Raw genomic sequence first — 14,045 nt, forward strand, 5'->3', positions numbered from 1 at the left:
ACTGGTAAAATAGTAAGCAGTCTAATTAGAAATGAATAAAAGATATGAACAGACATTTCACTAAGAGGATATATAAAAGGCAAAGAATCACATGAAAAAATGTTTATCTATCATTAGCCATTAACGAAATACAAAATAAAGCCACAATTAGGTATCACTAGACATCTAGCACAACAAATTAAAAATAGCACCAACACCAAATACTGATGACATTAAAGAGAAACTTGCTCACTCATAAATTGCTTGTGAAAATGCAAAATGGCCAGCCCCTCTGGAATACAGTTTGGCAGTTTATTGGAATTAACATGAAAATACCATACAACCCAGCAATTACACTCTTAGGCATTTATCCCAGATAAAAAAAATATGTTTACAGAAATACCTGTACATGAATATTTACAGCCTTATTCATCACAGCCAAAAAGAAAACAACCCAGATGTTCTTTAGGGTGAATAGTTAAGCATCTGGTTCATCCATACCATGGAGTACTATTCAGCAATACAAAAGAATTAACTATTGATAAACAATTTTGACACATCTCAAGGGCATAGGCTGAGTAAAAAAAAAAAAATGTCAGCTTTAAAAGGTTACATACTACATAATTCTATTTATTTGACATTCTGAAGATTACCAAATTATAGAAATGGGAAAATGATTAGTGGATGCCAAAAAAGGAGTGAGTAGACAGAGGAAGGAAGAGAGAGGAGCTATAAAAAGACAACAGAAAGAATCCTTGTGGTGACCACAATGTTCTGTATCAGTGAAAATAAGCTGGTTCAGATATTCTACTACAATTTTGCAAGAGGAAAAGAACACTGAATGAAAGTGAATAAGGAGTATACAGGATCTTTCTGCAATATTTTTTACAACTGTATATGAAACTGGAATTATCTCTCTTAAAGAAATAATTGAGGAAGTCCCAGATCATTCAATAAATGGTATTGTAACATCTAATTAATAACTTGGACAAAATCATTTTTTTAATCTGAAAAAGAACAGAATTAAATATTTATCAATCTTTTTCAGGGTAGAAGTGTTTTAAGTATTGAAAAGATAGAAGAAATATTTCAAATCTTATATTTCATAAAAGATTAGGATATCTCTATTAAAGCTCAATTAGAAATCACACACATACAGAATAGTTAAGAGTTAATATCAACATCTTAAAATATCTTGCATGAATTATTAAAGAAAACACTAAAGCAGGCTAATGGACAAGCAGGCTAATTATATGGGGGAAAACAATTCACAAGTGAAATACAATTAGTAAACACACAGATGGGAAAAAATGTTCAAACTAGTACTAAAAATATATAAATTTTAAAATCTCAAGGATTTTATTTTTTTTCACCTGTCAAATCAGCTGCATTTTGTTTTTACTTCTGGTTCAGGTAATATCCAACACGAGTAACCCTTGGGTCAAATGGACACTCTGGAAGTTAACCAGAAGGAATATAATTGACACAATCCATCTGAAGAACAATTTTAAAATATCTATCAAGAATTATAAAATATTTCATATAGTCTTGCATAGTAATGGTGCTTCTGGGAGCAATTAAATAAATAATTATTAAATAGTTAGCAATTAAATTATTTATTTAATTTTCTTAAACATGAAAATAAGAAAACCCTGTACAAAGCACTGGTACATAGAGAAACCCTCCAAAAGAGCGTCTGCTGATTCCATTGTGTACCACAACCAGTGCTTGACCGTGGGAAACATTGTTTAGAGATGGAGAATTATGTGCTGTTCCAAAATACAAGGAAAGGGTGAGAGATGGCAGCAACAGCAAAAAGCTATTCCTTACTGTCCTTGGAATGAATTAGATTCTCAGACCTGTCATGCACCAAACAAGGGAGAGGTGGCAAGAAACTGCAATCAACCAGGTATGATAACTACACTGGGTACCCAGAATCCAGAGCTCCACTAAAGAAAGAAAGAAGCCAGGAGAAAGTGTATCCAGTAAAAGGGGTGGGCAAGCTACTCCTGCAGCAGTATGACAAAAGCAGGCTATTTTGAAGTGTGTGAGAACAAAGAAACCAATTGTAAAGAGGATGTGTGTATATCTCCTAGTGTAGATGTGTTTCCAACACTTGTACCAGCTTTCTGTAGTTTCTGTCCACTGCTCGTATCACCCCTACTGCCTTCTGCCTCTGGTAGAATACAGGTACAGTAATCAGAAAACAAGATTCTTAGGAGACAATGCAATGGTATGGTGGAGGCTATAGAATGTTATGGGAGTACCAAGGATAAGCAGCACAGTAACCTGAGAGCTGGCAGGCATATAGTTCAGGAATAGTTAGCCTTCTTATCAGGGAGAGGAAACTGGAAGGACCACACAGTTCCAGCTGTTGGAGGGCTGATGAGAAAATCATGGTCATGCTTATAATATGCATTTGTGAGTAGCTGACATGGCCAAAAAAAATACCATTTTTACACAGGTTGACTTATTTTAAAAATGGAGGAAAGAATTGTGTGCTGGTGCCAGGATTAGGATGAGTTAAGTGATGCCAAATCATGCAAGTATAAAGTTGGATGGTGTCTTTATTTAAAATAAAGTTTGATAATTTTATTCATCACATAGCTTTCTTTCCTTAGTTTTTAACTTATTAGCACATTAAAAACTTGTTTCTCTTGATTGCTTGGTTTTGGGGGACTCCTGTACCTAAAGTGAGTGCCTCCCTCACCTCATTCAGTCTTCTAGCCCAGACCCTATCGTCTGCTGCAAGTGGACCCAGTTGATACATATGGGTCAGGTCACAGGGCAAAGCTAATGGGAATTGTCAAAATAAAGAAAATAAGAAAAGGAAATGGAAGAAAGCCAACAAAGTTGACCTTAACCTTTGAGAAGGAAAGATAATGGGAATATATTTACCAGTTGTGGGATTTCTACCCTCAAAGGCAAAGTTTGACTCACATTTCCTTTTGTTCAGGCTCTAGAAGACAACAGTAAGAATTACCATTTAATGAGTGCTTATAAAATGTGGAGGCTTAGGTTAATCATTATATTTATATCATCATAATTAACTGTCACTTTTGCTTTTTTAAATATGCATTAATAACTCTCAGTTGTACACATTAGAAAACTCAAACTTCCTCAGCTAAGTACATTATCCAAGGTCATGAAGTTGGTAAGTGGAGAGGCATGGTTGAAACCCGTGTGTATTTGAATGCAAAACTCCTCAGCCTTCACCACTGCCCCATACCTACCTACTGATAGAGTCAAGAGAGGATAATCATCAACAGAAGTTGCAGAGAAAGAACAAGTCAAGGCTGATCTATAAAAATACAGTGTTTGCTTCTAAAAATGTTTTTCCCTGTTCTTAAATAGTATACACATAGCACATGTTCCCAAATTGGAAAGAACAAAAGCTTGTTTGAATTTCAATAATTCACAGGCCATGTGTGTTCTTAAAGTTGAGGGACCATCCTGTTACCCAACCACATAGGGAAACATATGCAGAACATAGGCAGAAATAAGTGGAAAGTACTAATGCTCATTCTTACCCTACCCCTATCAGAGGAGACCTAAAATGATTAGTTTAACATCAACTGAAGAGAACATCCCCCAGCCCATCAAAGGCCTCTGAGTACAGACTTGACTGTCTTGGCTGGAGCACCTGTTACTGTGCCAAGCCTAGTGAGAAGAATATAGTACTAGACAGTGAGATTAGGAGACAGTTAAAGCATGCTTTTTACTCTTTGTATATCTCATATATCTGGATGTAATCGTATAGCACATTGGAAACCAAATGAGATCTCCTGAGGCTGACCAAATGAGGTCAATAACTCATCTTAGTCCCCAAAGACATTTGTTTTTTGCTCTTCTATCTATAACATAAAGGCAATGCATCACAGAATTCTGAATAAAGCTATCAGAGTTGCATATCTCCACAGTGCCACAGGGAATTATTCAAAACGATTTGTTAGAAATAGCAAGATAACAATAGTTGGTCCAAAAGCACTCTGGTTTGTAGGGAAGAACTTTAACTCACATCAGAATTTAGATTAATCATAATGTTAATTTTAATATAAAAAGGCTTAGACAACCCACAATGAAAAGACAAGAACATGACCTTTATATTGTTTCAGTTTGAACATTTTATTTATACAATAATCCTACTAAGAGGTTAACCACTCATAATTCTTTGTTTTAGTAGTGAATTATAAGAGCTTAGTAAACATCATTATCATAACTATAATACCAATCTTTAAATTTCCAAAAAGCAAATATACTAGATGGAGTTCTATATATTTCACCTAAATCTTACTAAAAGGTGACTATCAATTCCTGACAAGGCAATTCTCTTTTCAATAAGATTACACTTAAAGAAGGATTTTCTTCTTACTCTTGAGCAAAAGAATTGGAAAAAGATAAGCAAAAAGACATACCACAGTTACCGTGGGGTAGTACTTAATTCAGGCTCACCCCAACCCCTCCGCAGAGAAATCCGAAGTGGCAGGGATGTCAAAAAATTTAAAATAGACATTTTAAAGGTGGTGTTCCATACACAAAATGCAAATTGTAGTCAATATTCAGAGTAAGTCATCGTTTATGTAGGCCTAGATGCAATCTGCTGTACCTCATAGTTCATAGACATGACTAGCAAGGGACCCTGCATAGGGAAGTAACAACCTGGGTGGCTGAAGTCTGTAACCCCAAGGACCACTGTTCCCAGTGCAGTCATTTCAAACAGCAACCCTTGGAGTGGGCAGAGAGCATCCTGTACAGCTGTCTGCCAAGACCCTGGACACACTGATATCAGAAAATCAAACTACATGTTACAAGCACAGCATTTCAAAACAAAGCTACTTCTATTTTAGAAATAGCTTGAGTCACGTATTCCAAGCCTGGCAAGTAGAACAATAAAGCAAACTCACTTAGTTCAAATCAGTGTAGGAACATTTCGCTTCTTTCAGAACTATCAATAGTACTTACCTTAAAACTGTGCTTTCGGGCAGCTTCGATGGCTGAGGTCTGTCCAGTTTGGTTTCTGTTGATCTTTCATCTCTGCTTAAACTCCCACTTGTACCATATCCACCCCATCACCTGATATTATGCTCAACCCAATTTAACAACTCTCTTGGCTCAGAACCCAGCCCAAACTAGACCCCACTCTGAGCTGCCTGAGACAAGCCGAACAGGAGAGAAAGGAGACAAAGATTAAATACTAAATTCATTCTTTAGAGGTGGTTGAGATATAGAGTAAAAATGGCCTTTTACATTTGTTATTCAATAGATTCCAATTTACTTTGGTTTTTACTTAAATACTTGTATTTTAAGGAAAGGGAGACAGAAATTACCAATGCATTTTCTCATCCAAGAGTGCAGATGTGGGCAGGCAATAATAGTATTACACAGTGAGAAAGCTTCAAAAGGAAATCAAATTCCAGAGGAATTCTTGTAACTGATGCTACATAGGATTATTCTGGGGAGCCTAAAGCAAGGGTACTATAAGGAGAATGAAAAGTACAAGGTAAACCTGGAAGTAAACATTTAGGTACAACTCACCAGAAATTCCCTGAAAAGATTTGAATCTTGTTTTCCTCTCTCAGCACTGACACTTGTCTTTGCCATCCAAATTCTGATCTGAAAATTTTACAACCAAGGTTTAGTCCTTGAACTTCATATCTGCTCATCTTGGGGTGGTTTGCAAGACCTGCTTATATGATCATCCATCAGCAGATGTGTTGGTCTACACTGCAGCCTCTGCTCAGGATGGTCTCCTAATAAACCTGACAGGCCCTCAGATTCTGAATACTGTTATATGCTTCTCTTTCTGGTATTTCTCTTATTTTGTACTTCTCAAATAACAGCCCTGGCTTCCTGATGGAATTGCTGTATCCATACCAATACAAGGTTCTTCCCCCTCCCCCCACCACTAGACTATATTTAAAATAAATTGTTCACCCTCAACCGCTGCCAAAGTAACAATGATAGGATAGGAGTTTCCCTGCTTCCTGGAGCTCTCTGAAGAAGTTAGAGCCACTGAAACACTGAGAGGATTTGAAAGCATTAACATGTATTTCTTTCTTTCTCACTTAGTTCAAATGGACTGAAAGAAAAAGAACATTTATGTCTATGACTACTTCAGGTAAAGCCTCAAATCCTCTGCTTTCTCTAGTTTGCACTTTTGTTTGAAAAAGCATACTATCTTTCATCAAGAAACCCGTCAGGGCTTTAGAGCTCTTCAGTCCTTGTAAGCAATCCCAACATGATTTAATGCCATTTTCTGGTTCTGTTCTTCACCTCTCTAGCAATTCAGAATGGATTATAAAGAGTCTACTTTTATTTCTAGGCTTCCAATTGCTTCACAATATGTGTTTAAAACAAACCAAAATTATCCCAATGCTACAAAATTGTTTTTGTATTTCTATATAGGCCTGGAAGAAATCTCCAGGATCCATCCAGGCAATTTCCTGGCCACAAAGTGAAACCACAGTATAACCTTCCCAGATAAATAATTGTTTCTCCTTTGTAAAGAGACTCACAAAAGTGGAGATTCCACAGTCTTCTTCAGTTACTTCAAATGTTAACATCCCTCAGTGTTGGCAAATGTTTTCTGATCTGTAAAGTCTCATGTTCTAATTAAACCTGTTCTGTTTGTTTCTCAATGGAGAGATGTATCAGATAAATATTCATTTTTAATTCAAAGCAGCAGTAATCATTTATTGAGCAACTCCTATGTGTAAGCACCAGAGATAATGAAATGAAAGATATAATCCAAGCCCTCAAGAAATTTGAAATCTAGTGAAAAAAACAGACATTTATACATTATAATAATGTTACCAGAGAGGCTGGCTAATATTTCAAAATATTTAAACACTACAATATGGGCACCAACCTATCAAAATGAAGACTTACGGTAGGACCAGGAGAAGGATCTGAAGGATGCTCTGTAAATGCTGCAATTAAGCATCATGGGAAAATCGAAAGAGTGTGGGCGACAGCAGTGATGACCTGTGAACAGAGGACGTAGCTCTGACTATTTTGCAAGGACTACCTTGCGAGTGATATTTTAAAATTTCAATATTTTGTAACTAGTTTGGTTATACTGATGCATAAGAACTGAGTACTAGCTTCACATAAGAATCACTCTTAAAAGTAACAATGCTTAAGTCAGCACTAGCATAGTTCAGGGGTAACCACTGAAGATTTTCTGTGACTGTCCTTAATGCTGCTCATCTAATATTCTGGTTTTCCTTCTTCCAAATACATCATACAATTGCGCATTCTGTTCTTTTGAGGCAAAAGAGAATTTTGTGATTTGCTTTGGCCAGGGAAACATAAGCAGAAGTGATGTGAAAATGGTAGAAGACTTTAAGAGCCACTAAAGGGTTGGCTTAGGTTGTAAGAAGAAAGGAGCGCTGACTACTGTAAGCAGAAGAACAGTAACAAGAAATGGAAGTGAAAGTATCAGAACAACTGATAGAATGATAAGAAGCAATGTGTTAAAGAGGTAGGCATAATTCCATCATAAAGTAGCCATATGGGATGCCAAGGAAAACAGACTTTACCTCACAGTTAGCAGGGATGTAATGACCAGAGGACCCTAACTCTCCTCTCAACTTGACTAACTTTAGACAAGTTTCTTTTTGACTTTAGGCCAGTGACCTCTCTTTCTTGGGGCATTTACTTTGGAAATCTTGCAATTATAAATTTTTTCTCTGATCCTTGAGATATAAATCTTATAAGCCGGAAATGTTTTTCTCAAGGACCTGGGAGCCATCCCTTTTAAATGTGATTATTAAGAGATCATTGCCCCTCTATCTTCCAGTCTCTGTGGGAGGGTAGATCTTAACTTCAAGCAAGTATTGATCAGCAAACATGGATGGCCTAACCACACAGATTAACCTCCTCCTAATATACTCCAGTACTTTTTGACTAGCACTCTTAGATATAAACCCATATAAGTGCTAGTACATTTCCTGCCTTTTGTTTTATCTGATTTCAATCTATCTCCTCTATGGCAATAGCCTTGAATAAAATCTTCCTTGCCCATTTAACTTGTCTGGTGCAATTTTTTTAAATAGTAACAATACAAGTAAGGAGGTAATCCAGCAATCCAGGTAACTAATATATTAACATGACAGGATAACTAGTGAGGGTCAGAGAAAGTAATCATGGAGGTGGCTCTACATGTCTTAGAATGATGCTATCTTTTGAAATGGGGAATCAGCAAAAGAATGCTGCAAAGGCAAATCAGCTATGATGCCAATGGAATTCCAGCTTCAGGGCCTCTCATTTCTTCTTTCCCTTCCAAGGCCCAAGTAGGAACCAAGCAAAACGCTACTTCTTTAAAAACTCTGCAAAAATAAGCTATTTGAAGTGTATTTGGTAAGAATACTTTCCAGTTTCTTCCCACTATAACTTTTCCTATGTAATATTTTTTCTTGTGTCAGATTGCATTGATGTGAGCATTTGTGGGTCCCCTGTGAAAGGAAGCTAGGTTGGGGAGATACTCCTATTTTCAGCTTAGAAAAAATTTTGGAACATTTCAGTAAGATTAACAGACTCCTGATTTGCATTTATATAAACTGTACCTATTCTTTAATTTTTTTAATGTGATTAAAAATAATGAATATAAAACAAAACAGATAAAGTTTATCAGTGAAATAAATATATATTATTTTGATATTAAAAATGGAAAGAACATTTTAGCAGAAAACAAGTAGATCATACCAAAACATAAATGTAGTAGGAGGAAAAGATAAAGTGCAAATAGAAGTAATAAATAGGCTTTATTTTATAAACAAGTTAATGAAATAGAGTGCCTCATATAAATACATTGGAAAAGGATTTAAATTTATGGCTGATTTGACATGATATACTGCTATTGATGAAGATAATATAAAACTCATAAACATTAAAATAGATATTGACAAAAAGCCAGCTAATAAGTATCATTAATTCAGAGTATTTAAGATTAATCACTGCATCCGGGTGTGATAGTTCATTCCCGTAATCCCAGTACTTTGGGAGGCTGAGGCAGGTAAATGATGAGGTCAGGAGTTCAAGGCCAGCCTGGCCAACCTGGTAAAACCCAGTCTCTACTAAAAATACAAAATTAGCTGGGCATAGTGTCACATACCTGTAATCTCAGCTACTCAGGAGGTTGAAACAGGAGAATTGCTTAAACCCAAGAGTCAGAGCCTGCAGTAAGTCAAGAAAATGCCACTGTACTCCAGCACGGGCAACAGAGTGAGACTGTCTCAAAAAAAAAAAAAAAAATTAATCACTGCATAAATCAACTTGAAATGTTCTGAAATCTGAAAATTTACATATGAATAAGTTTGAGAGTGGTTTTCAAACTGTGTCAACAATGTTGAAAATACACAATATTTCCAGTAACAATTGAAACCAATCAAAAATGAAAAGATTGAATTATGTTTCTGTTCTCTATTGAAAAAGATATAACAAAATCATTGTCTTACTTAAAAAGGCACCAATATGGGGGAGGACTCAAGATGGCGCTGTGAGAACAACCCAGGATTGAAGCTCTCGCTGGACGCACGGAAAGGGTGAGTCGGGGAAGCATTTCCAGACGGATCTTAGTTGCCCACAGAACGGGGAAACCCCCAGGTATAAAAGAGACGCGGGACGCCAGGCAGAGGTCTCCGCTGGCGTAGCCGGCAGCCGGTGCGGCTCCGGCCTGCCGGAGCGGAGAGGCGCTCCACAGCGCTCCATACAAAAGCGCACTGTTACAGGTGCCCTGTTGAACCAGCAAACTAAGACCCCAGAGGGCTGAACTTGAGACTGAACGGGTCTTGAACTGTGACCCAGCCCAGGAAATCCTGGGGACTCAGCATTTGGGGGAGTGCAGTGCAACAAACAAAACGGCGATTCCAAACGCTCCTGGTGAATAGGTTGTTTTTTTAAAGCGCAGCTCCGTGGGAAAGGGGCGTCAGCCATTACCGAGACAATCAGCCCCTACTGAGGTACACGCCCATTGCTGAAGCAGCCTGCCGCTGCCGAGGCAACCCGGTACAACAGAGAGACTCCGCAGCAGGGTGTAGCCCATGGCAACAGGGCGGAGACCACAGCAGAAGGGCGGAGCCAGCAGGAAAAGGGCAAACCTCACAACAGCAGGGCGGAGCCTCAACAGGCAAAAAGTGACTAGACTGCCTCCTAGCTGGGCAGGACAGTGAGGCGGACACTCACAAGGAGAGCCCCAACCCCCCCCCCAGACAGAGCATCTGAGGGAAAAAAAGGGGTTTTCTTACGAGTTAGGTTGCAGCAGAACTAAACGTAGCAGCCTAGCAGCCCTGAATGAACAACAGAGCTCACAGCTCAGCACTTGAGCTCCTACAGACTGTCTCCTCAAGCAACTCCCTGACCCCTCTATATCCATAAGACTGACAATCGGCAGACATCATCCTGGGACAAACATAGCAGAAAAAGAAACTGGTAGCATCCCTCGCTGTTCCGCAGCTGCTACAGGTGCACCCCAGACAAGCAGGGCCTGGAGTGGACCTCAGCAATCGTACAGCGAAGGGGCTAGACTGGTAGAAGGAAAACCAAGTAACAGAAATACTCCATCATCAACAATCTGGGTGTCCACTCAGAGACCCAATCGAAAAGTCACCAACTACACAGACGACAGGTGGATAAATCCACAAAGATGGGAAGAAACCAGCACAAAAAGGAGGAAAACACCCGAAACCAGAACACCTCGCCACATAGAAAGGACCAAAACTCCTCACCAGCAAGGGAACAAAGCTGGACGGAGAATGACTGTGACGAAATGACAGAATTGGACTTCAGAAGGTAGATAATGAGAAACTTTTGTGAGCTAAAAGAACATGTTTTAAATCAACGTAAAGAAACTAAGAACCTTGAAAAAAGATTTGAGGAAATGATAACAAGAATGGATACCTTAGACAGGAATATGAATGAATTAAAGGAGCTGAAAAACACAATACAAAAACTTCACGAAGCATGCACAACTTTCAATAGACGAATTGATCAAGCAGAAGAAAGAATATCTGAAGTCGAGGATCAACTCACTGAAATAAAACGAGAAGCCAAGATCAGAGAAAAAAGCGCAAAAAGGAATGAACAAAGTCTCCAAGAAATGTAGGACTATGTGAAGAGACATAATCTACATTTGATAGGCGTACCAGAATGTGATGAAGAGAATGAATCCAAGCTGGAAAATACTCTGCAAAACATTATCCAGGAAAATTTCCCCCACCTAGCAAGACAGGCCAACACTCAAATGTAGGAAATGAAGAGAACACCACAGAGATATTCCGCAAGAAGAGCAACCCCACTGCACATAATTGTCAGATTCAACAAGGTTGAAATAAAGGAGAAAATACTAAGGGCAGCCAGAGAGAAAGGTCGGGTCACCCACAAAGGGAAGCCCATCAGACTCAGAGCAGATCTCTCAGCAGAAACCCTACAAGCCAGAAGAGAGTGGGGGCCAATATTCAACATCCTTAAAGAAAAGAACTTTCAACCCAGAATTTCATATACAGCCAAACTGAGCTTAAAAAGTGAAGGATAAATAAAATCCTTTGCAAACAAGCAAGCACTCAGAGATTTTGTCACCACCAGCCCTGCTTTACAAGAGCACCTGAAAGAGGCACTACACATAGAAAGGAACCACCAGTACCAGCCATTCCAAAATCACACTAAATGCTAAAGAGCATCAACATAATGAAGAATCTACAACAACTAACGGGCAAAACAGCCAGCTAGCATCAAAATGGCAGTGTCAAATTCACACATAACAATATTAACCCTAAATGTAAATGGACTAAATGCACCAATCAAAAGACACAGACTGGCAAATTGGATAAAAAGCCAAAACCCAGCAGTGTGCTGTATCCAGGAAACCCATCTCACATGCAAGGATACACAAAGGCTCAAAATAAAGGGATGGAGGAAGATTTACCAAGCAAATAGAGAGCAAAAGAAAGCAGGAGTTGCAATCCTCATCTCTGATAAAATAGACTTTAAAGCAACAAAGATCAAAAGAGACAAAGAAGGCCATTACATAATGGTAAAAGGATCGATACAACAAGAAGAGCTAACGATCCTAAACATATATGGACCCAATGCAGGAGCACCCAGATACATAAGGCAAGTTCTTAACGAATTACAAAGAGACTTACACTCCCACACAATAATAGTGGGAGACTTTAACACTCCACTGTCAATATTAGACAGATCAACCAGACAGAAAATCAACAAGGATATCCAGGGCTTGAACTCCGACCTGAAGCAAGCAAACCTGATAGACATTTACAGAACTCTCCACCACAAATCCACAGAATATACATTCTTCTCAGCACCACATCATACCTACTCTAAAATTGACCACATAATTGGAAGTAAAGCACTGCTCAACAAATGCAAAACAACTGAAATCATAACAAACAGCCTCTCAGACCATAGTGCAATCAAGTTAGAACTCAGAATTCAGAAACCAACCCAGAACCTCACAGCTTCATGGAAACTGAACAACTGGCTCTTGAATGTTGACTGGGTAAACAACGGAATGAAGGCAGAAATAAAGAAGTTCTTTGAAACCAATGAGAACGAAGACACAACATGCCAGAACCTCTGGGACACATTTAAAGCAGTCTCTAGAGGAAAGTATATAGCAATAAGTGCCCATATGAGGAGAATGGAGAGATCCAAAATTGACACCCTATCGTCAAAATTGAAAGAGCTAGAGGAGCAAGATCAAAAAAACTCAAAACCCAGCAGAAGACAAGAAATAACTAAGATCAGAGCTGAACTGAAGGAGATTGAGACACGAAAAACCCTTCAAAAAATCAATAAATCCAAGAGCTGGTTTTTTGAAAAGATCAACAAAATAGACAGACCGCTAGCCAGATTGATTAAAAAGAAAAGAGAGAACAACCAAATAGATGCAATAAAAAATGATAAAGGGGAAATCACCACAGATTCCACAGAAATTCAAACCATCATCAGAGAATATTACACACAACTCTATGCACATAAACTAGTAAACCTGGAAGAAATAGATAAATTCCTGGACTCCTGTGTCCTCCCAAGCCTAAACCAGGAGGAAGCTGAAACTATGAATAGACCAATAACAAGGTCAGAAGTCGAGGCAGCAATTAAGAGCCTACCACACATAAAAAGCCCAGGTCCAGATGGGTTCACAGCCGAATTCTACCAGACACACAAAGAGGAGCTGGTACCATTTCTTCTGAAACTATTCCAAATAATCCACAAAGAAGGAATTCTACCCAAATCATTCTACGAGACCAATATCATCCTGATACCAAAACCTGGCAGAGACCCAACAAGAAAAGAAAACTTCAGGCCAATATCCATGATGAACATAGATGCAAAAATATTCAATAAAATATTGGCAAGCTGATTGCAACAGCAAATCAAAAAACTTATTCATCATGATCAAGTAGGATTCATCCCGGGGATGCAAGGCTGGTTCAACATACGCAAGTCTATCAACGTAATTCACCACATAAACAGAACCAAAAACAAAAACCACATGATTATCTCAATTGACGCAGAGAAGGCATTTGACAAAATTCAACAGCCCTTTATGCTAAAAACCCTCAATAAACTCGGTATCAATGCAGCGTATCTCAAAGGAATAAAAGTTATTTATGACAAACCAACAGCCAATATCATACTGAATGGGCAAAAACTGGAAGCATTCCCTTTGAAATCCGGCACTAGACAAGGATGCCCTCTTTCACCACTCCTGTTCAATATAGTACTGGAAGTTCTAGCCAGAGCAATCAGGCAAGAAAAAGAAATAAAGGGTATTCAAATAGGAAAGGTGGAAGCCAAATTATCTCTATTTGCAGACGACATGATAATATACCTGGAAGACCCCATCACCTCAGCCCAAAAACTCCTGAAACTGATAAGCAATTTCAGCAAAGTCTCAGGATATAAAATCAATGTGCAAAAATCACAAGCCTTCCTCTACACCAATAACAGACTAAAAGAGAGCCAAATCAAGAACGAACTGCCATTCACTATTGCTACAAAAAGAATAAAATACCTTGGAATACAATTCACAAGGAACGTAA

The 14,045-nt window shown here is 38.4% G+C and overlaps 1 long non-coding RNA gene across 5 annotated transcripts in view; it reads right to left on the minus strand.

The window, feature by feature from the left end:
* LOC144579016 (uncharacterized) overlaps positions 1–14,045 on the minus strand; it is a 357,175-nt gene that overhangs the window by 106,261 nt on the left and 236,869 nt on the right. For all 5 annotated transcript variants that reach the window (XR_013525783.1, XR_013525780.1, XR_013525781.1 and 2 more), the window contains 5 exons: positions 9,095–9,210; positions 6,868–6,963; positions 5,515–5,592; positions 2,878–2,938; positions 1,353–1,433 (listed from right to left, as the gene is read on the minus strand). This is a non-coding gene — a long non-coding RNA (uncharacterized LOC144579016). The remainder of the gene's footprint in view (positions 1–1,352; positions 1,434–2,877; positions 2,939–5,514; positions 5,593–6,867; positions 6,964–9,094; positions 9,211–14,045) is intronic.

This window comes from Callithrix jacchus, chromosome 1 (genome assembly GCF_049354715.1).
Source record: "Callithrix jacchus isolate 240 chromosome 1, calJac240_pri, whole genome shotgun sequence".
NCBI lineage: Eukaryota > Metazoa > Chordata > Mammalia > Primates > Cebidae > Callithrix > Callithrix jacchus.